We start from the raw sequence: 24,519 nt of genomic DNA, 5'->3' as shown, positions 1-24,519 counted from the left end.
ACAAGTTGTAGTCGTGCAATGGAGGTCTGACTGATACCAAACAGGAGCAAATTGCAGTAATCAAGCCTAGATGTAATGAATGCATGTATTACTGTCTCCAGGTTCTTTTTGGACAATATGGGCTTCAGTTTAGACAGCCGCCCCAGTTGGAAGAAACATGATTTAACAATCATGTTTACATGATTGTTAAGTTTCAGGGAAGGGCCCATTATCACTCCCAGATTAGTGACTCTGTTTTTCTGACAGGGTTAGAGCGCAAAGGTCGATGCAGTGGTTTGTGATCGTGTCATTGGGAGGGAACAACATGACTTCAGACTTCTTTTCATTGAAACTTAAGAAGCTTAAAGCCATCCAGTCCCTGATGTCAGCCAGGCAGTCGAGCAGAGGTTGAATAAAGCATGCGCCATTGTGACTTAGGGGGAAGTAAATTTGACAGTCATCGGCGTAGAAAGGCATGTTGTGTTTCCGGAAAATAGCACCAAGCGGCAGCAGGTATAAAGAGAATAGGAGGGGACCCAGGATGGACCCCTGTGGAACCCCCCATTTAAGGTCTGCTGCTGCAGAACTAAAATCCTTGATGGAGACACAAAAGGATCTTTTACCCTATCCTGTACTGTCCCAATCACGTGAGTGATATTAAAGTGGAGAGTCGCGTGTCGTGTACAATCTTTTGTTGTTGTTGTGTACAATCTTGCTTTGAAAAACCACAAAAGAGTGAGTGCAAAAGTAGAACCGCAAAGTAGCGAGGGACTACCATATTCTTATTTTGAGCAGAAAACATATTTTTAAAAACCTGCATTTTGTCAATGAAACTTAAATCTAAATTTAACATCTTGAACAAAAACATAAAACCCCTTCAGATTAAGATCGGATCAAGGCTTAAACACATTTTAAGTTGTTTATTTTAGCATATTTAGGTAAAAAAAATGTCACAAGAGCCAGTTTACAGAAAGTATGTCTTATTTTCCTAAAAACTATTGGAGACATTCTGTATGTTTTTATCAGGCATGCTAATTTTGCTACAACAAGAAAACAACTAACAAAAGTCTTCCACATTATCTGTCTTAAAGGAAATTTATTTTCCAATTCTCTGTGTGGCCCTTTGATTGCTTCACATATCTTGATTTGGCCCTCCCCGTGCTCTAGGTAATAAATAGAATAAAGGAAACTGATGTGACCCAGATCTATAGCTTTTTCTTTCCCTTTTAAACACAAAAGTTATTTTGAGTTTCATTAAAATGTTAAATGTTGTAGTAGATACTGCATTTCTTTAGTGCACAGCCCTGACGTTGTACAGCCTGCACTGTAGCAGCAGACTATGAGGCGTGGTGTCTCGTAGCAATACCCGTGCAGATGCACATGGCGTCTCTTCAGACCTCCTGGTCTTCCAAACCATTCCTACCACGCTGGCCAGTTTGTAAGCGAGAGCCCTGTTTGTAAACATGAAAGGAAGCATGAGAAGCACGTTGGCCCTGGTTGTGCTCGGCTCGCAGACAGGCACAACGCAACATGACAAGCAACAGATGTGTCACAGAGGCTGGGATCAAATCAGCCGTCCAGCATGGACTCGTGCACACCATCATACACGTTTGTGGCGATGAGGCAGCGAGCACTGCTGGCAGCTGAGACAAGGCAGCGCCTCTGCTGCTCCCAGCTTCCTGTCTGGGAAAGGACAGGCCTGTTTGTGGGCCTGTTTGACACTCGAGTCAGTTTGTCATGTGGGGGTGTTGGCTGCGGCTCTGATCATATGTACACACTGCATTCAAAGAGCGTCACATCAGCCCTGTGACAGGTAGGCTCCCAATGAGACAACAGCCAGAGGGGATGTCCTCTTCAATACTCTTTGCACAGAGCGCTGAGACAAAATAACATCACACGACAACATTTTGAATGTTCTTATGTTGTCTTCTTTTGCAGCTTGGACAGAAATGTGCGCCAATGTGTGGTTTTAGTGCTGCTCTGCTGCAGCCAACCACCAACTGGTTGCTGTGTTTGACAGTGGCAGTAAAAAGGACAGCATACGTTAACTTTACATAATGAACATGCTATTGATGTTGTCAAGGGTTTAATCTGCCTCTGCCCCGTAAGCAAATAGTGCGGCTTCATGTTGAGCCATGGGGAGGGAAACAGGAATCCATCATCCGAACGAGTGAATGAATGAAGGTGCAGCCACAGCTGCTTGACTGAGTACGCACTACAGCCTGTCACCTCACATCTGTTTACCTCTCTGACAGCCACATGAGTGTTTATCCCCACTGGTGTAATTGAGCCACTTTGCTGAGGGCAGTTACAGTCCTCACTAAGTTATAATCCAACTTTCCATTAAAGCGTGGGGGGAGTTTTACTGATAGCAATCACACCCAGCAACACTGCTATGTAAATATGGCTTATCGGCTTTGCCAATTTGGTTAAGTGACATGTACGTGGGTGAACTACACATCCAATGTGGCTCTGACGCAGGCCGCACACCACGTTCATTTACTAAACTCAAGTAACTTACATTTTTAACAAGCAGCAAGGACTTAATCATACAAACGACGCCGCGTCCAACTCACACCGTGTAGAAACAAATGCAAATCCAAGGTTTTCAGCCTGCCACGAGGGTAAACTTAACCGTCTGCATTCAGCATGCACTGTGTATGGAAATTGAATTGAGAATATCAAGATCTAAAACACACCATTTAAATATACAAATGTTAACACCAAACAATGTAATGCATTATGGCTTTTAGTATTTGCATACAACTCTGTTTGCTGCTCTGTGCAAGAGAGCGAGGCAGCGACGTGGAGAGGTAGGAGCATTGAGTGGAGGCTGTGGAGCGCACAAACAAAGCCTTTGTCTGCTGGGCGTAGGGACGCTGCACATGATAACTGTTGAGCTTGTTTTAAAGTCCCTGCAGTTAAACTACAACTGCTTCTGAATCTTTCCTATTTTTTTCAAGCGTTTTCAACTATGAGACTTGTCTTTTGATAGTGAGAGTAAAACAAACCAACAATTATAGAGCGTTTGATAGTGGAATTAAACGTCTCCTTCTCACTTCGTCTTGTTCATGGAAGCATAAAATGTGTGACGACCATGCGCTGCGATGGGATACAACACAGCGCCAAGTTGACTGAAACAAGAAGCCTTTTATCAAACTTTAAATTCAAGACCACGGACATGTTGGTTTATGTGAGTAAATAACTTTGTAGCCTATAAAGTAACAAGGCCACTGCAATAATAACCATGTCCAGGGGTCTGCAAGCATTCTCCACCCTCTCCAGACAAAACTGCACCATGGATAACAGGGCCTTTTGCTCTGCTGCTCCTCGTCTGTGGAACAACCTCCATGACCATCTTAAGGATACCCAAGACTACAGAAAGTTTGAAGAAAGGGCTGAAGACCTTTTTATTTAAAATATTTTATAGTGTTTAAAAGTATTTTAATCCTGCAGTTTTTTATTTATTTATTTTATTTAGTTTTTTAGCTTTTAACATTTTTTTTAGTCCTTTTTTAGTCCACATTTTATTCTCTTTAGATATTTTATATTGTAGCACTTTGAGATTGTAAAATGTAAAGTACAGTACACATTGAAAAAATTATTATTATTATTATTATTATGATCAAAGAGCCATTTCTGCCACGAAACCTGCTGCAACTGTGTTGATCAACTGGTGGCCCATGGGTCATTTTGAGGTAGTTGGAGGGGACTTTTCTGACCAGTGGGGGTGACATTTTAAAACTAATAATCAATTATGAATTTCAATATTTATTTATATTTTTACATTTTGAGACAAAAAAAACAACTGTATGATGTAAAGAAGTAAAAACTTTTAGTTTCTACCGTTAGATGAAAATGAAAACACTGCAGGCCTATGTGGCCTTTTATGTGGGAAGGAGTTAAATATCACACTTTGAATCAGAATCAGAATCAGAATCAGTTTATTATCGCCATGTCAATGAACGAGGTTCACAAACTAGGAATTTGCTTCGACATAAGGTGCGAATAGTAATAAAGTAAAATAAAGTAAAAATAAAGTAAAAATTAAGTAAAAATGAGAACATTACACAAGACATAAGCCTGTGTACACCCACAAATAAAGTAAAATTAAAACCACAACATAACCATATGTACACCCATACAATAGAAAACAATAAAAAAGCTTCGAAAACAGTACAGATGGAGTATTCAGTTATAATACAGATGTAATGTGACCAAAGCAGACATTATGAGGTAGCATTATGAGTGTTCAGGAGTCCAACAGCAGAGGGGAAGAAACTGTTCTTATGGCGGGAGGTTCTGGTCCGAATGGACCGAAGCCTCCTGCCTGAGGGGAGTGGTTCAAACAGTCCGTGTGCAGGGTGAGCAGGGTCAGCTGTGATCCGACCTGCTCGCCTCACAGTCCTGGAGACGTACAGGTCGTGGAGGGATGGAAGGCTGCAGCCGATCACGGATCACTTATTGAAGTAATAAAGTAAAACAAAAATAGTAGTGTCGTTCCAGCAGTTGCAGAAAGTTGACAAAAAACAGCCAAAACTAGCCTTTTTTGTTGTGGGTATAAAAACCAGAACTGTTAAATCCTGTAAGTTTTGGTCAAAGCTTCAAAGAGCCGCAGATGAGGGAACAAAAAGAGCCGCATGTGGCTCCAGAGCCACAGGTTGCAGACCCCTGACCATGTCTACGAGAAGATAGGCCTGTCGAGATAAACAATAAATCAATTATTCGCATGATAAATGAAAATGATCAACCTCATTTTCATTTATCAGCTTTATCGTTTCTTCGTCTCTCTCTTTCTACTGAAGACGCTGGATGATAAAAAGCTCAACTCCGGTGCTCTTCAAATGGTAAATGGTAAATGGACTGTACTTATATAGCACCTTTCTATCTAATCGAGATACTCAAAGCGCTTTACACTACAATTTGTGTCCTCATTTACCCATTCATACAGCACTCTACTAGAATCTCTACAAAGCTAATTGAACAAATCATTCTAAAGAGACTAATCATTGCTTTAGATCACATTCATACACTGATGGGACACACATCGGAGGCAACGAGGGATTAAGTGTCTTGCCCAGGGACACTTCGGCGTGTGACTGCTGGTGGATTCGAACCCCCAACCCTTGCATTGGAGGACAACTGCTCTAACCACTCAGCCACAGCCGCCCACTGACCTCTCCCTTTCTCTTTTCGCTTTAAAATCCATTTTAACGATCCAAAATCGCGTTTTTGGATCGTTAAAAGCAACTAAGCTGAGAAGCTACGCTACGAGCTAAGCTAACAGGCTGACCTCGGGGGAAAAACCTCCGTCTTGTCAAAGCTCCAAAATTCACGGTTGAAACCCATGCCTTCGTGTAAAAAGTTGTTTTTCTCTGCAAAAAGAAGCTGAGAACTTATTTACTGATTTTTTTAGTAAAAGCTTTGTGTGAAAAATGCTATGTTAAAGAGCTCAAATCACTGAGCGTCCGCCATTTTGAAAACTGAAGAGAGACAGCCCATGTCACGTCATTGGGCCTCCTTCCCATTTTTCTTAAAGAGACACGCTGTTCGCTCCTTCACTATCCATCATTTAGTTCAGTCTTATACTGCCATCCGGTGCTCGAAAAAAGGTACTACACGCAAAACAAATTAACCAACATTTCTTTTTAAATTTGACAATAATTACTATTCATCCATCCATCCATCCATTATCTTTTACCCGTGTGTTCCATTTTGGGTCACAGGGGTCGCCGGTGCCCATGTCCAGCAATCACTGTGCGAGGGGCGGGGTACAATAATTACTAATTATTGTCAAATTTCAAAGCAATATTATCATTTATCGCAATAATTTCTGAGACAACTAATTGCCCAACAAAATTTGTTATCATGACAGGCCTATGAGAAGAAGCACTGTACTACCTAAAAATAACATCCTTTTAGGTTTATCCCTCTGTCTTTTAAATTTACAGCTTACTTCACAAAATATTCCACTCCTGTCTCTTTTTTCTTTCACATTTTTGTTAGCCGTGATGCTGAGGGTGAAACAAGAACTGGCTGACTCGGAGGTACGGTGAGACAAAGAGGCAGCAGACAGCTTCAGACACTGTGACAGGGTTAAACACAGTGAAGGACTGCCAGTCCAAACAGTGACACCTGCAGCCACCACAACACACAGTCTCATTAATAGAGCCTGTGAGCCTCATCTCTGTTACAAATCTCCTTCCTGTAATGAATCATTTAAGGGATAAGGTAGAATTTGATGTATTTCTCTTTGCGTTTAAATTTAGCTAATGTCATTGTCCAGCACTGTGATTAATTGTTTATCAGGCTTGACTATACATCTTCATGAACTATCTCGTTCTGTCATTGAACTGCACATGGAAACTGTTTTGTTTTAAAAATTCAGGAAAGAAAGAATAAGGTCATCACAGAGAACTTACATACAGATAAGACACTGACCTAAAATATGAAAAATCATTTGTTGAATGAGTCTTTTGAGTGGTGGCACGGTGGCACTGTTGGTAGAGCTGCTGCCTCTCATTTCGAAGGTCGTTGGATCGAATCCCAGCTGGGGGCCTTTCTGGGTGGAGTTTGCATGTTCTCTCCGTGCATGTGTGGGTTTTCTCCAGTTTCCTCCCACAGACCAAAAACATGCATGTTAGACTGATTGGTGACTCTAAATTGTCTCTAGGTGAGAGAGTGGATGATTGTTTGTCTCGTTTGTCTCGTTTGTCTCTATTTGTCCCTGTGATGGACTGGAGACCTGTCCAGGGTGTCCCCACCTCTTGCACAGTGACTGCTGGATATGGGCACCAGTGAACCCCGTGACCCAAAAAGAAGAAGCAGGTAAAGATAATGGATGGATGATCTTTGAGTCCTGAGCCGTGGCATACCTCAATTCATTAAAAGGCACAATAATTAGATTCAGAGCTCGTACAGGGAACTGTGTGCAGCCTAACTGCAGTTTTAAATGAGCTAGAGATGCAGAGCAGTGAAAGTTGGGTTTTGAGAGAGAAGGGCCCACCACAAGGGTTGACCAGACATCGTCTTTCCTGTCAAATACAGATTAGGTCTTTATTTCAGCATCTAATCGTTGTAAGTGTCCTGTAGAGGAATGTGTGCAGTGCAGTAGTAGTGAATACATCAACTTGATGTTAATCCCTGGTTACTCTGTCCATTTAAACTTTGATCATAAATCAGATTAAGATTAAACAAAGTTGTAATTTTTATTCGATGCATTTTAGTTTTCTATGGTAATATGTTGCATTGCTTTAGATGGTTCTTGTTGGTTGCTGGCTGTTCCTGTGTTTCTTTGTTGTTTTCTGGTTTTATTTTCTCACATTTACTGGAGAAATGTCTCCAGTCTTTTCCTCTCGACTGCAGAGAACATCCTATTTTTTGCATTATTAATGGCTCTATTGAATTATTGAAGAAAGATAATTTCTGATCAGATTAATATTAAACCCTTGTGAAATATTAATGGGAAATGTTAAAATTGATGATCTTATAGCACCATTAATTTAATCATAAACAGCCGTTGTAGCAGTAGCAGGCAGTCAAATATGGCGGGGCTGCTTTAGCCTTTCTTTAATGCTGTTTTCCCTTGAGGTTAGCGAATATGAAATATTGCTGTAGTCCACTTTGTTCTGCAAATGTCATAGAGCATTTCTGCCTCGAGGCTGACGGCCACGCCACACGGAGAGCTTCAGCTGTGCTGGTCTCCAGGTCTCCTTTGTCACCTTGTCCATGGATGACCTGAACTACAGCCAGGGGAAACATTGCAAAGATGTTTTGATGTTAATATTGAGCACGCTCCTTTATCACCTCTGCTGACTGGCAGAGCTCCACTGGCAGCCCCCCAACTCTTAAGTCTTGCTCTTAGTGCTGGTGGCTCAACTTAAAATAACTTTGGCACTGCCTTACCCTAAGTTTCTTTAACTTCTTGTTTTTTAACCGTAAAAAAAAAAAGATGTTGATCATTGAACATAAAGCAGCTTAAATCCAGTCTGTTATCGGTTTTCATTCAAACTCTATAAATAACTAGAGAAATCGCATCTCCTGCGAAAATGCAGTGTGAATGCTTATTGCTGAAGAACGTTGAAATTAGCTAAAACTTGCTGAAATGTAGCTGAAATTGAATAACAAGGCTAAAGAAGAAAGCAGAAAGAACATGTTTGTTGAATTTGGTTTAAATAAGCAGAAATGAGCACAAAAATGAGTAAATTTGCAACAAAAAAAAGAAGAAGCTGAAATTAGCAAAAAATAGCTGAATAGTAGCTGAAAAAGCAGAAAGAATCTTAAAGGCAGAAGAATGTGGAAAGAGCACATTTTTGTTAAATTAGGCTGGAAAAAGTTTAAATGAGTGCAAAAAATGTGGAATTAGTTGAAAAAGTGCAAATTAGCATAAAAACAGCAAAACAATAGCTGAAATAGCAGAAAAAGCTGAAACTTGCAGAAATGAGCTGAAAGGAGCATAACAAGCTGAAATTAGCAGAACGAAGTTAGAAGAAGCACATGTTGTAGTTAGCAGAAAGAATCAGAAAAGATCACAAAACAGCCAGAAGAACAACTGAAATTAGCTGAAAGAAACATTTAAATATATGAAGAAAGCTGAAAGCAGCTGAAGCAGAACAAAATGTGAAAGGAACAGTAAAGGGTTGTAAACAGATCTAAAGATGTGAAGGATGTCAAATGAGCTCAATTCATTTTCTGTGAGGAAAAAAAATGGCAGAAAAGGCTAAATATTTCAAAAAAGCTAACGTTGCACCAATACTAAAAGTCATATCAGGATTGTCCTGAAAGAGCTGAATGTTTTGATGTATGATTTGTTGAAAAGGCACAAAAGAACAAGAAAGATGCTGATAAACGTACGGAATAGTTTAAAGAAACCTGGAATAATAAATACAAACAGGATCACAATAGTGTGAATGCTTAGTAAGCAATACAATAATACTAAGGACAGGTTTGATACAACATTTATTTGGTTTATTATTATAACTTTCAGGTTCTTTATAAAACGTGAACGTTAGAGAGGAGATATGATGTTATATAATTGTAATAATAGTTACATTAATTGTGTTTAGAAGTCGATGTTGGTAAATAGAACAATGGAAAACTTGAAAAAGACTGTTCAAAATTTATAACCAGGGAGAAGCAAATAATTGCAAATATTTGATATTTAAATTATTTTCAAATGAACAGAGACACGAGTGGAGCAGAGGTGAGGGGTTTCCCCTGGTGATCCTTCAGGCTCCTTTGTTCCACGGCCTGTCTGCAGCTCGCTCATGTTCTAAGCATGTGAGAAAGGCAGACCGTACTCCATAACCCATGGCTGGGTGTCACCCCAACACATATACATTACACACCCACACACCCATAAAAAAGAAGGCAAATAAATCCCCGAGCTGTTTAAAGCCCACTGATTCTTCAGGAAGCGATGCCCGTCAAGCTGTCCTGATTAAAATGACAATAGTCTAATTAACTCGACCTTAGTGTCAGCACACTGAATGGCTGATGGCCCGCCAGTTCCTGTTTCAAAACTCTTTGTCTCCTCATCGTACAAAATACATGTTTTTTTTTTTTTCTAAAAAAAAAATGCCTCAACCCCATTTGACAGGATTTGCTAATGGCAATTATTTCGCATAAGCTAATTAAATCTAGGCAAAAAATGGAAAAAAGTAGAAATCCTCCGCTACATTCCTCCAGGGATTTGTCATTTGGAGTATAATATCACAAGCTCCTCCAAGCAATCTTAGTCATTTAGATTATGTACAGTTCTAAAGTGGTGTCTCAGTCTTTAGCCTCATTTCATTTCATACATTTTTAATGCAGCTGTGCTCTCACCTGTAGTGCCTGGTGGTCAACGTGTCAACAGGACGTATGATAAGATCAAAACAGATGACACGTTCAGGACTAATCTGCAACTAGCAATATTTTAAAAGCACATTTTTCTCAACCCTTATTAATCTTCACATGGATGTACTCAAAGTGTGGAGGAAGGAAAAAGGAACAACAACTTTAATGACCGAAGAAGAAACTGCTTTTTGTTCTGTTATCTTTCTGTTGGTGATTAAGGTCTATAGGGAGATAATTACGCTTTAGTGTGGAGTTAATGAATCGAAAACTTCTCTTTTCTTGTGAAAAGGAAGGGCATGTCTTTTGTGTGGGTATCTGCAGACATCTCCTCTTGACAAGGCGCAGAGAGGATTGGTTTTGTTTTAAGGTTGCAGCCCCCCCTCCTTTCCCCGCCTGTCAGTCTGTGGCTGATATGAGTGATCCATGAATGAAACCAGAGCCAACGAGGTCTACCTCTCCGCTGCACCGTTGCATGTGCCTGTCTGTGAGCATTAGGCGTGCTGTAGGACATCAAACGAGAACATCACAACGGGTCATCGGGGATACGTTCTAATTTGAATAAAAGAAAACCCGGGCCAGAAGAAGACGAGGAAATGTATCTTAACTCAAAGTGCTGCGTATTGTTGGAGCAATGAGCATCCGATCGCCATCGAGCGACCCCGCTTTGTTGGGCATGAAGGGAATGCACAGATTTGAATTTATTACGAGCCATATGTGTCATGTGACTTCGGATGCCCCCCGTTCAAGGGGAGGTGTTGACCAAGGCGTCGTCTGGAGCGCTGCTGAAGGCACAAGTGGTGACCAGAGAGCACATATTAAGCTGTCCTTGTGAAACTTCACATCTGCTGGGTGGAGGTGTGTGAGGGGCAACACATCCCCCTCCTCAGCTCCGGCCCCTCCAACCGTACTCTCACATTTCATCGTTTGTTCTCCAGCGCCCGGGCGCTCCAGCACAAGCTGGCCACTCTGGATCCATCTGTTGTTATTATTTTCCACTGATAATTGGCCTGAACAATGGAATGCCTGTGCCCCCCTCCCCTTTGAAACCGTACACCCTGTTTATTTTCCAGAGCTCTCATTCCTGCTTCCCCTTCTCTCTGTCCATCTCTCACCTTACATTTCTTCCTGTCTCTCCCTTTCTGTCCACCAGTGTCATCTCACCCCTAACCCCCCTCCCCCCCATTTTAGAGCATTTCACATAAAAATTACATCTCTGCCTGGCCACCTCCACATGTGTCACCCCGCACTGATGCTCCGCTCTAGATTTTCTGGATGGGCTTATATTCCTGGTAGTTTTTTCCATGTGATCTCTGTAATATTGTGGAAGAGACAGATGAAGAGACAGATGGATGAAGAGACAGATGGATGAAGAGACAGATGGATGAAGAGACAGATGGATGAAGAGAATGATAGGAGAGGTGGAAAAGGTTTGTATGAGTGTTTGGAAAGAGAGTTGTTGCTATAAATCACTTTCTTTTGTCTTTTTTATGAGTTGCTTCATAAGACATGATGTACTGGAATATAAGACCAAGTAAATGAATCACAAGGTATAATAAAAAAGGATAAAAAAAACCCCAAAAAACAAAACCTCACCAAAAAAAGTGACGCACATGAGTTAATTAAACTGTCGTATTTAAAGTTTTAATTAGCGTTTTGGGTTGTAATTAATCTGCTTCACGTTGAAGTCTTCATAGTTTTCTTCAAACTGTTGGTTTTATTCAGGAAAGACACAACTATTTTATTTTATTTTTTCAAAACAAAAAGAACTAGTCTAAACTAATTGGACATTTGAAAGTGTCTTCTGCATACCTTTGTTTTTATTACAGCAAAACATGAATAGATGGAAGTTAACACGCTTGTGACACTTTATCAGTTCAGCACTGCAATTAAGAAATCAATTGTTCTTATAGCTTCTAAAGTTCTTAAGTTGTTTTTGTTTTAACTGTCTAACTTTATGCTGTTAAAGAGGTTTTAAGTATGTATTTAAATTAAGCAAGTATGTCAATATTTGTCAAATTAAAAAAACAAACAAACAAAAAAAACAACAACACTTTTTTGGTTTAGAAAAGAGGAATTGGCCATTTTCTGCCCCAATTCTTAAAGACTAGCATCAACAAGTCTTCAATTCAATTCAATTCAATTCAGTTTATTTATCTAGCGCCAAATCACAACAAAGTTGTCTCAGGGCACTTTACAGGAGACATTCACATACAATATTAAACCAAATCTAGAATAAGAATATATGATACTATGCTATTCCATACGATCAAATAAAAATTGTTCCATAATGACAGACTGCTGCCTTCTTGACTGAAGCTACAGTGTGTTGCTGTGGTCTCTCCAACTGGACCATCTCTAGTTGAATCAGTGATGTTGGTCATGTTCACGTGCTTAAATCATACATGCCCTGATGTAAAACAACAGATACCAGAGTGATGTGAGCCTCTTGTTCCCCAGCCATCAAAAATCAAGACCCTGTTTTTGTCCCTCTGTCGAAAAGCGAAGAGGGAATATTGGAAATACTTCCCGTCTGCTCGTCTGTCTGTCTGTCTGTCCGTGCATGCTGTGAGCATGATATCATGAAAAATAAGTGAGGTACCGACTTCAATTTTGGTTGAGGCTACTTTTAAGTGTGAGAAAGGTTCCTTTCAAAAATGGGGTTACCACGTCAGAATCCAAGATGGCTGCTGCCATATATGTATATACGTTAACCTTGAGAGCTGGATAACTTGATAAATAAGCAACCTGTCATCTTCTCTTTTGGTGTGTGGCTGCATCTAGGCGTAAAAAAGGTTCCCTATCAGAAATTGGTTTGCCACGTCATAATCCAAGATGGCCACTGCCATATAAAAATGTCAGCTGATTATCCCTATAATTTTAGGAAACTATGTTTTCTAGTTTTATATTGAAACCTACAAAACTTCACTTCAAATCCCTCACTGACGGGGGCTGTCGGTGTCCTACTTGTAAAAGTTATCAGATTCTGGCCCCATTATTTTATTTGTTGTTTTTTTTTCCTTCACAAAGTTATTGAATTGGAAATAAGTTTCTCTTTTTGTTCAATACTACACTTTTTGAATGCTCCTAAATATCCTTAATGAGGCAACGATTCCACTTAAACTTAAGGAAGTAAAAGCCCTCTGCTCTTTTTTTCAAGATGTTTTTAGAGTTAGGATGTGTTTCTCCTTTTTCAGTCTGTTTTCTGTGACTGTTCGTTTGTTCAGCCTGCTTCAGTCTAATTAAAGGAGACCAGGACAGGTAGGATTCTCAGCAGGCCTCCGCTTTGTGCCAGTTCTTCCTTAGCTGAGTGTTTGTGTTTATGCAAAGGGGCCTCTTTCAGCATATTTAATCTAGAGCAAGGCACCGGCTCTTTCTGTGTTTTGACCACATACCTCTGGTCCCTCTCTGCACGGCGGTCTGGGCTCAAGTTCTCTTTCTCTCTCCCTCTTTCTGTCTCTCATACACATGCACATGTGAAACACTCAACTTTCACACACTACTTCAGCTACTCTATACCTGCCACTTACGCCTGCAGCTTGCTCCTCTTCTTCACAAGTGGATTTCAAACATTCGGTGCATGGAGGGAATCTGAATCTGTGTGAAGTTTTGTGAACATGCTGAAAGTGTGTTTGGTAAGTTGAATGTTTTGTTGATTTTTCCCACACACAATCTTTTCCCCCTGTTTTCCGCTTCTTTTTTTTTTTTATGGAGCACTGTCAGGTGGATGTGTCTTTCATGAGAGCGTGTGTTTTTGTGTAATTTACAGGAACTGAGTGTGGATAGCAACAGGTTTACTACCACTACCAGCAGTAGCTCAGCAAATAGCTTAGATTGCATGTATGCAATTATATTTGTCCTGTAAGGGTGCCTGCCTGCATCTGCTTCAAAGACTGTGCACAAGTTTATGTGCATGTGCAAAATACACCTTTTATAATTTGAAGGTTGCACTTGACCCTTCACCTTAATTTCACAAGAGGAAGGTGTCTCTTTTTTACATTAGTTATATGGCCCAGTGGTTCCCCAAATCGGAGTTGGAAACGTCTTAAGACCTACTGTCATAGGAAGAGCTCAAAAATCTGATCAGCATGATTGCTTAAGCCCATTAGGACGGCTACATGGTCTCAAGAACATTGGTTACGTACTGTAACCCCAGATTCTATGAGTATAGGCGTAGCCTTTTAAGGCTGTCGTTGGTGGGTTTCATCCCGCTGCGCGAAGAGCAGCACTGAAAACTTTAGTCCACTCCCACCTACTGAATGGGCCTCACCCGGTCCGTATAAATTATGGTGAGACCGGGTAATCGGCTCCCAAATAGCTTTTTTCTTCAACCATTTAGGAACCAGTGAGGCCCAGAGCTTAAAGGGCTATGCCTATACTCATAGAATCTGGGGTTACAGTACATAACCAACGTTCTATTTTGTATAGGCTTCGCCTTTTAAGGCTGTTGCTGGTGGGTTAAAGGCGGAGCAGGATGTAGTCTATGCCTCACTGGGTCCGTTCAGACACAATATAAAGCGTCCGCTTGCACCAAAAAACATTTAATCACTCAGCTTTCTATGTGCGTAATTACGTGCTGCATAATTACATGCACCATGCATAGAAGCGCACTGCGTAATTACGCGTTCCATGCACAGGAGTGCCCCGGAGAGAAAAAGTTTTTGATGGGGAAAAGGGGAAAGGCTGAAAGCAGTCCTGCTGCCGAGAGTGGGAAAGAACAGAGGTTACAATTGTAACCGTGTAACAGTGAACAGAGCAGATCAACAGCTCTTCAATATGAACAGATTAATAATGAACAAACTGATTAATAATCAAATGAACTGATTGGTAACAGTAGTCATGAACTGATTAGTAACAATAGAGAACAGCAGTCACAAAACTTGTGACTGATAATAAATATCTCACACTGTAAATTGCATGCAGTCAGATGTGAGTTTAAATGAAATTCCATGAAAACAGTAAGATTCATTCTGTTAGAACACCAAGAACATAATGGGCCATGGAACAGACTGAAACATCACGCAAATAAAAGCGGATAAATGAACAAGGCGATGACCAAGCGGCTGCCGTACAAATATCCTGCACTGTCATACCATTATTCAAAGCTGTTGAAGATACAATTCCTCTGGTGGAATGAGCTCTGAGGTTATCAGGAGGCTCCAATCCTGATGCTCTGTAAGCTTCAGAAATGGCCTCACACAGCCAGTGTGACAGACGCTGAGTGGATAACGGGCGACCTGCAGAGACGTCTCTATAATGCACAAACAGACGCTGAGTCTGACACAGTGTGGCCGTGCGTGTTATGTAACAGGCCAGCGCACGCACAGGACAGAGAAGATGAAAAGATGCTTCTTCTTCTGACTTATGAGGAGGAGGATAAAACCCCTCCAGCGTTATCATTCTCGATTTAAATGAGCTTGTGATGTTTTTAGGCATAAAAGCTGGATTAGGTCTCAGCGCAGCTGAGCTGCCATCAGCTTGAATCCTGAGGTATGATGGGGCAGCAGAGAGCACTGATAAATCACCCACTCTCTTTGCAGATGTCAAAGCCAACAGCAGGGCTGTTTTAAGTGACAGGAATTTAAGTGAAACCTGATCTAATGGTTCGAAAGGAACTTTGATTAGGGCTCGCAGAACCATTGTTAGGTCCCACTGTGGAGCTAGTAGGCGTGACACCGGTCTGTGCCTTCGTACATCTTTTAGAAAATGCTTCATCAGCGGGTGATTAAAAACTGTTCTGTAACCAAAGCCTTCATGACAGGAGGAAATAGCTGCAGCATATGTTTTAATTGTGCTGAACGCTAGATTTCTGTCGATCAGCTGCTTCAGAAAGGACAGCACGCCATTTAGTGGACATGAGATGGCTTCTACACCTTTCTCCGTGCAACAATGCTGAAAAGCTTTCCACTTTGATGTGTACAGCACTGTGGTGGAAGTAGCACGTGAGTCTTGGATTGTGTGACGTAGGTCTGCTGATAGGAACTCCCTCTGACAGAGTGAGAGGGTTTCCCCAGTGCTTCAGGTTGGTTCCCACGGAGGGGGGCACAGAGATCATCCATCTCTTCTGACATACCGGATCTATGCGCAGGCAAGCGAACCATCTCTGAAGGCATCTCATGTAGAGTAAGCCCAGCGAAACCACAGCGTGAGTTGACAACATCGTTCCCAATAGTTTCATGATAGAGACGGCCGTTACTACTCTGCTGGGTTTTATGCAGCGGAGCTGGTCCTTTAGAGCTTCGTCTCTCGTCTCTGATAAACGGGCCCTCATAGTGACTGAGTTTAGCTCCACTCCCATATAAACGATCATTTGGACCGGGAGAACCAAAATCTTCTCCCAGTTTATGGCGAAACCCAGGTTTAACAGGTGTGACGTCAGCTCTTTGGTTTGCGCAGCTGCTTCCTGCCTGGATTGGGTCAGCAGCAGCAGATCGTCCAGATAGAACAAAATTCTCATCCCTGCTCTGTGTAGTGGCTGCAGAGCCATCTCCACGCATTTCGAAAACATGTGTGGTGCAAGGGAATAGCCGAACGGGAGCCTGTTGTACTGGTACTGGGTCCCTTGGAAGGAGAAGCGCAGGAACTTTTTGTGTATTGGAATGATTGGTATGTGAAAATAGGCGTCTTTTAGATCTATGGAGGTAAACCAGTCATTCTGGTGAATGTTGTCCAACAGCTGTCTGGTTGTCAGCATGTGGAATTGTCTCTCCATGATCGAATTGTTGAATACGGATAAGTTCAAAATGGGTCTCATTCCTCCGGTCCTCTTTGGAACCAGGAAGTAACGCGAGTAAAACCCTGTGTTTTCCTCTCCGTTGGGAACCCTGGAAATTATGTTTTTTATCAGTAATTCCTGCACTTCTGAGTGGAGAGACGAGATCTGTTCTGGAGCTGACAGAACTGTCTCTATAATCCCTCTGAATGGTGGGGGTTGAGCTGCGAACTGCAGCGTGTAACCTCTGCTGATCAGACGGTCCATCCATCTGTCCAGGGAACACACTCGCTGCCACTCTGCGTAACGCTCTGGGAGCGGGCACGCGTTTTTGTGGTGTGTCAGGTTCTTTACGGACATTAACCAAGCTAAGGCCTCTACCGCCGTCATATGCTCTGGAGATGCTCTCCGAGTGACCCATGGAGAGGCCTCGCTGAAAGGGCTCTGGGAGCACCTCTGTGCTGCGCTCAGGCTGCGGGCTCACATCAGAGTTGATGTGAGCTGACGGGCATTGAGGAGAGGCGTGAGCGCCTTTAGAAATGCAACGCCGTTTGGGTGGAGATTGCAGTTGCCGTGGGGAAACACGTTTCTTTCTGCTGCAGTCAGAAAAATCAGAACACAACCTGGACTGAGAGCGAGTTTTTTTTTCTGGGCTCAGTCTGCTGAAAAAAATAATTTTGAGCGGCTGTGTCAAGCGAGCATTTTATGTGGTTTCTCGAGCTGCGGTGACTTTTAAAATCTGTTTTGAGGTTACCAGCTCGATTTGTGTGGAGGATGTGTGAAGAGAAGTCGCTGTGAGATCATTCGATCTGACAGTCATGTTGGAATCAGACACTTTATTCTCTGAATTATGTTTTCGTTTTATTTTAAAACTCATATCATCATTATGCATACACACATCCTCCGCAAGGAGTCATTTCTTGTATCTTCTCCCCCATGAGCCCTGTGACTGGTTGTTCCAGGGCGGCGCCTGTTGGCAGTCTCTGGGGAAACGTTGAGCCGCTGGTTGCCGCAATGAGAAGGACTGTTCTCTGGCAGGAGGGGCCGGCGACGGAGCAGGGCGGGAGGATACTGCTGCAGCTGTGGAACGTCTCTGCTGCTGCCTCTGGCCACGACGATCTTTCCAGCGGGCGGGAGGTCGGGAAGAGGGGTGTGGCTTCATCAGGTGGTGCACAGTCTCTGACATCTCCTCTGACTTCTTTGACTTTTCATGGCCTTGAAATTGGCCCTGAACAGCGCATCTGTCATGATGGGGCCCTCCAGCAGGTCTTTCTGCAGTTTCTCTGGCAAGGAGGTAGGTATCAGACCAAGGTGGACCTCTGGATCATTGTCATCCAGGCGGCGATGAGAGACAGGCAGACCACAGAGGAGGCGCACAGGTTGAGGATGACGTCAGACGCTTTGCAAAGCGAGCTCCTCATCTCCCCAGGCAGGTCTGTGTCTTCCAGCCTTTTGGAGATGCTGTAGGCCAGCAGGGCGAAATTGTTGTTCGCTACGGCTGCCTGGAAAGCACACTGGTGGGCTTGGTTGGAGAGTGATGTCACCGTCTGGTCATGTCTCCCTGGAGGGACAGGACGCTGGTCCAATCTGGACATTTTTGCTCCGAGTGCTTCCGCCAGAAGTGGCTCCGGGGGGGTGGGGGGTACCAAGGGAAAATTCCGCTCAGTAAACCCTTCCACTCTGGTGATAGGAGCGAAGGTGTAGACAGGTGCCTTCAGCCTACCAGGTCCGGCTGCAGCCTCATTCCAGTAGGATGTCACTGCTGAGAAACGAGGCCAGATGGGGTCAGAGCGGCGAGCCGGGGTGGAGCCAAACTTTCCCGTTAGATCATCCGATTTGGGTGGGGGGAGGAGAGGGACGGAAAGTCCCTTCATGTCAGCCACCTCCTGGATTATGCAGGGCAGCTCCGAGAGGAGGGCACCGACGGCTGGGAGTGGTGTGTTCGCCGATGCGGAAAGGCCCGGGAGGGGTGAGCATTCGCTTGCCCCCCCCCCCGTTACAACCCTATGCTCTCCAGGAGGAAATGAGCAGCGGGGCTGGTGCTGACATCGCCTTTCCTGGAGGAATCATCCAATTCGCTCCGTGACTTGGCGTCAAAAAAGGCAATGGCGTCGTCCAGCGAACAGTCCCCCATCACGGAGGGGCATTCCTTGATGTTAGCTTTGAACAAGGCTGCTCGCCTCTGCCTCTCCTCAGGAGGGAGGAGGTCACAGAGATGGCAGGAGGAGGCGATGTAGGCGTGGCGGGGACCCAGGCATCCTTCAAAGATGTCGTGCCGGTCGAAGCTCAGCATTTAGCCGGTCTTGCAGGACGGGCACAGGCAGATGGTGCTGGTGCTGGACATTGTGTTCTTGTAAAAAACAGTGCCGGTTGCTTGCTGAAGAAAAATGGGAGCCGATTACCCGGTCTCACAGTAATTTATACTGACCGGGTGAGGCCCACACAGCAGGTAGGCGTGGACTAAACTTTTCAGTGCTGCGCTTCGTGCTACGGGATGAAACCCACCAGCAACAGCCTTAAAGGGCGAAGCCTATACAAAATAGAACTTTGTTTTCACAAAGATCACCTCCCTTTCCTGTCAGCTTGTAAAATGGAAGTGTAGGTTGAAGGAGAGAACCTGAGACTGGGCTAAAGTTTTAACCCCATGTTGATGGAGCAGCATTTTGCCTTTAGGTAGTTTCTCAATGGGCTGCAACTGCTGAAGACTAGTTGGCATCTCAAAGGTGCAAGAGCATTTCAGTTTGTTGCATTCTCACTGAAATCTCTGTTATTTTTTACAACTAAGTAACCAGCGAGCCCTGTGGCTGCATTTTGTGCAACTGGTTTTTGAAAATCAAAGCGTATTACTGTATGCTATATTTTTACTGAAACTTTTTACTTTTGGACATTTGTTATGATGCGTAACCATGACAACAAGGTGGCTTTTACAACCAGGAGCAGCTGATTAACATCTCAAAAGTTCAAATAATGTCTCAACTACAGCCCCAAATCTCAAATGGGTTAAAAAGGAGGTTCCGTGGATGCATTCCTGTCTACCTGCTGGCTGTGCTCGAATGCCTGACCACTGAGATCCTGGAACTGGCTCGTGACAGCAGAAGGACTGGGATCATCCCCCGGTACCTGCAGCTTGCTGTCCGCAGCGACAAGGAGCTCGGCAGGCCGCTGGGAGGAGTGGCCATCGCTCTGGGAGGAGTTCTGCCTGGCATTCGGGCGGTCCTGCAGACCAAGGGGACCAGAGGCCAGCTGAGTCTGGATTAATGAATCGGACGCCATCTGCGGCCATTTTCTTTTTCTTTGGATCCGTTGTGCAATGGACCTTTACACGAGATCCTTCTTGCCTACAGCCATCAGTATCTATAACATCTCTTAATGAAATGAGGATAACGAGTTACAACAACATTTAATTTCCCTTTGGGATTAATAAAGTATTTTTGAATTGAATTGAATTGAATTGTATTCTAGGACATGCACATTTTCTTGTTGCCCATCTCTAGCCACATCTTACCCTTCTCAGTCCAATTTGTACCTGCCTTGGCAGACTCCCTTTTGGTTTGATCTACTGCACTACACTTTTGAAATGAATGACAGATTTGTTCCAGTTTTTCCATAATTCTTTATCATCAGTGTAACTTTTACACCTGAAAATATTTTCCATCAGAGGAGAACTTCTGTGGAAGCCTCAAGATACAGATCTAGAGCTCCAGAGACAGGTTGTAGACAATCACAACAAAGTTTAGACAGGTCTAAGACAACTGCAGTGGCTGTCGCCTGAGAGAAAATTTGGTTTTACTCTTTTTATTGACAACACAATCTACAGCCTATTGTTTGTGGCAACCCACAAAATCTGCTAAAGTAGAATCAACAGTTCCACTTGACAGCGTGAGGAGGGGCTGGATGTTTTAATAGAATTGGACAATGTGCTCTGTGTTTTTGTTTCATGGTTCAGTCTGACCCACAGCTGTTTTGATATTTGCAAAGGAAAGTGTTTGGACCCCACACTTAGTAGATAATAATTCCTAAAGAATGCTGTGTATCTATGTTATCCGGCTATTTTTGTACTGGTTTTAATAGTATAAAAAAGTGGGAGTCCCTTTTTGCTTTAGTGTTAGAGGGAAATTCCTTTTAGTTGGTAAGTGAGTAGCACAAGTTTGTTCTTAGGTCAGCAAAATGTGAGGGCTGGTCTGCAGAATCTGGGGCATCGGACGGGCCTGACATAAACCAGACTGCACTTCACAAACAAGAAGAAGAAAAGAAGACATGACAAAATAAAGGCGGGTTGGACTGAACTCCGTTTAATTGCTGAGTTCAGAGTCTGCGTGTCAGAAAGTTGTTTACCGTCTCTTTTGCTTTTACAATATTATCCTCAGGTGCTGCCAATCACATCAGGAAGAAAAAAAAATCCAAGATAAAACGGTGCTTGCTCTTTTTCTTCTTCACTTTATTAAAATATTTTCAGTATTTATGAGACGTAGTCATGTTTTCACGTTTAATCAGTCTTTTTAATAAAAGGCCAGAAGGGAAAGAAGGAGAAAATAATGTGCTGTGCAGATCATATCACGCAGCTGCGTTTGGTGAGGAGTGAGTCATGCTTTAGATTTCCCTGTGTTTTTGGAGCACAGGCACTTACTTGGAAAATATCATGCACACACCCTAAAAACAAACAACAATGACCCTGCATGTTGATATCACTGACTCCACACAACCAGGACCCTCCTACGCCCACTTTTTTATTTACACAACGCCCTAATAGAGATCTACCAGCCGTGAAGTGCGTTGAACCAGGATCTCACTTCTTTTTTTCTTTTCATGTTATTCAAACACAATGTCTGGTACTATGATAAATAGATACTAGATTTATTCAGATACTAAGTGGTCCAAACATCCAGGAATGGACTGGAAAGAACCACGAGACAACTCTGGCAGCCTCCCATTGACAACCATTGAGCTGAGCATTAATTAATATGGTAATGATGTGTGAAGGTTCATTAACAAGCCGCCACAGAAGTAGCAGCAGATACAGTATTAAGCATGCTTAGAGTAATTAATGGAATAACTTTACTTAGTGGTAAATATTCATGGGCCCTCGTGTTTTTTGTCTGCTCAGTGTGAAGAGAGCGGCCAGCCCGTCCATTAGAGGAGCTGAAGAGCCGTCCACAATGAATGCAGGCTTTTTGTTGGGATTGGGTACATTTCAGTGGAGGGGTATTAATTCATATTTTGAACATGCAATCTTTCAACAAAGCCAAAGGCACTGATAACATACCTGGGCCTAGAGAGCATATTGTGAAGCTGCGACCCCATCACTAATAGTAAGTCCACTTCACAGGTTTGTGGACAGAATACAATGAGTCTGTTCCCGCTCAGATGGCGCCACGGCGCTTCATTACCATAGCAAAAAAACCCTTCTGATTTTACATTCCCACTGAAAACAGGCAGTTTGTGTGTGTGTTTTCCCCTCACTGCTCCAAAGACTCGTGGTATTTGCATAGAGAACAGAAAACACGTGGCTCATCAGATCTTTTACAGGTGTTACTAATGCTTGGTTATCTACAGTTGTAGCTGCTAAAATGTAGTTCTTTGTCAGAAGTCATTTGTTTTTCTATTTTCCACTTTATTTAACACAGCAGACGTAAAGCTTCAGCTGAAGAGTCGACACGAGAAGCTTGGGAAATGCTCCTCGGCTTCTTTTGTCTTTTGAATTTGTCGCGTTTTGATTCATATTCTTGGCTCGGACCTCTTACTGAGCACGCACATAACCCACCCAGGTGGGTAATTATCTCAACCAGGAGTTGCTCTATTCCCTAAAATCTCAACGCAGGAGTGTGTGATGGGCTCGGCTGTACCCAGCCGGGCGAAGCAGCGTGCACTTGTTTATCCTCACCCTGCGAGCTGCGCACCCCCACTGTTCTAAATGGCAATATCACCGCCTTGTGCTGTTTGAAATGGAGACAATTATCTGTTTAGGTAGTACAAGATGGGCATTATATTACAAGGAAAGGCGTACAGCTGCTATCATGAGCCTGTTGTTGGCTTTTCTCACCATTTCAAGTGCTCCGTCGTTAAAATGATGGAACATTTATCTAAATGGATGTTGTGCGTTGGGTAAACTCATTTAGCTCCCGGGGCTCTTTCAGGTGATGGGAATTAATGGTGTTTAGTAGTTTGAAACTGAAAATATCTGTCATTTGTCAGCACTCGCCATTGATTTACGATTCCATTGATGATTTGTTAATTGAAGTGTAATGAATCACCATAATAGGGTAGTTATATGGGGACAGTCCATTTTGGCTGGTGTTGACTTCTGTTTTCAACAAGGGCGTTTAAATCCTAATTAATGCTGAAACTCAACAAGCTGGGCCCGGACGGTTATTTTATTTTATTTTATTTTTATTCACTCTGCTTCAGATACTCTCGTTCAAACGCCTGGCCACAGTTTTGACTGCCAAATGTAAATGGCAAAATAAGAACAGTAGGGAAAAAAGCGTTTATTTTTTCTTTATATTTGGATACGCTTTAATGCTTTTATTCAAATTCACCTGTGATAGTGGCCCACAGTCACTTCTCCGTTTAGCATAAAAATAAGATTTTCTTTCCTTCTCTTCTTTTTGGCCCCCCCATCTTCCTTTTCGGGGTTGACTGCTCCGTTTGGGAAGCTTTGTGCATGCAGATCAGGGCCACCCAGGGGAGTTGGGTCAGGCGCAGGTACAGACGGTGTGTTTACCAGCAGGGGGACGGGGCGAGAAGAGCATCTACTAATACGAGAAGTGTTTTTGTCTTGCAAATAAACCTCACAGTCACAGCCCTATTGTTCCTGCGTTATCATCAGTGGGTGTAGTTCTCGTTAACAGACGGATGGAAACGTGAGGATGTGTTGCACAGGGACAATGGTCGGCTGCAGGAAGATCAGCCAAAGGTGTCCTCTGCCCTGCTCAGAGCTGAAATGGTGCCGTTCACGTCCCTAGCAGCTGCACACAGTCTGGTCCAGCTGCATGCAGACAGAGGAAAGGCAAACTGCACAGGAATGCAGAGAAATGATTTATTTCTGATGATTTCTCAGAACATTTTAGACTGGATATGTACTGGTACCACACCACGCCTGATCAGTGGCAGCTGGTGGTCACTTTAGGTTTACACTCATGTGTAGTAGCTGCTGATGATAAGCATGTTAATTATTTCATAACTAAATGTGTGTTTTGTGTCTGCAGGGTGAGGAGGTTGTTTCACCACCGCTGGAACTGGAGATTGCTTTGAATCAGTTCTTGTAGAAGGTAAACACACAATCATTCACCAGCTCTGCATGTGTGTGAATGCTCAATTGAATTGGCTTAATAATTAACTAAACGCTGCGAGGTTTTCTTGTCCATGTACTGAACTGTGTGTGTGCATGTGTGCACGAGGCCAGGAGGGTGATCGGGGGGTCTGGACAGGTGCACCCTGTTAGTCTTTTTGACAAGCGGCTTTTCTGGAACCAGCATGGTGAGTAGGAGAGGGACAGATCCCCCGCAGGTGTGAGTGGACGTCGGTGTTCTGACGAGCAGTTTAGGAAGAGGCTGACGCTGCAGAGAGCGAGGAGCTGTGAGGACATGTTAGCAGCTGCTCAACTTACAGAAGCTCTCTGCTCACATAAGATCCCCGTTTACTAAACGAGAACGGATCCCATCAGAGCCCGTACGGTCGGTTTGGTTGGAACACCGAGCATCCTGCTTGATGCCTCCTGTTTGTCTTTACATGAAGCTTTGTTTCAGAGAAAGATTTAGAATGTGAACTCTTGACTGGACTCAGCTGAGGGAAGTGGTTTGTGTGTGTGTGTGTGTGTGTGTGTGTAAAAGTCTTTATTTTTACAGAGTTCTCTGTCAGTCGTGCTCTTCTTGAACTTGCTGGTTGTTAGTCACACACGACTGTGTACTGTAGTCCCTCGTTTATCACGGGGGATCCGTACCCTGAAGACCCGTGATAAGTGAAAAACCACGAAGTAGGAATAGTAGTACAAGTAG

General features: G+C 43.1%; 1 protein-coding gene across 1 annotated transcript in view; it reads left to right on the top strand.

Moving 5' to 3' along the window:
• Positions 1–24,519, top strand: part of foxp1b (forkhead box P1b) — a gene marked incomplete in the record, with an annotated part of 454,424 nt that overhangs the window by 168,813 nt on the left and 261,092 nt on the right. Inside the window, 1 exon segment of the mRNA XM_037678670.1 lies at positions 23,731–23,793.

Source organism: Nematolebias whitei, chromosome 7, assembly GCF_014905685.2.
Source record: "Nematolebias whitei isolate Nwh7 chromosome 7, NemWhi1, whole genome shotgun sequence".
Lineage (NCBI taxonomy): Eukaryota > Metazoa > Chordata > Actinopteri > Cyprinodontiformes > Rivulidae > Nematolebias > Nematolebias whitei.
Note: the sequence above shows the minus strand (reverse complement) of the source record. Positions and strands in the feature narration are given on the sequence as shown.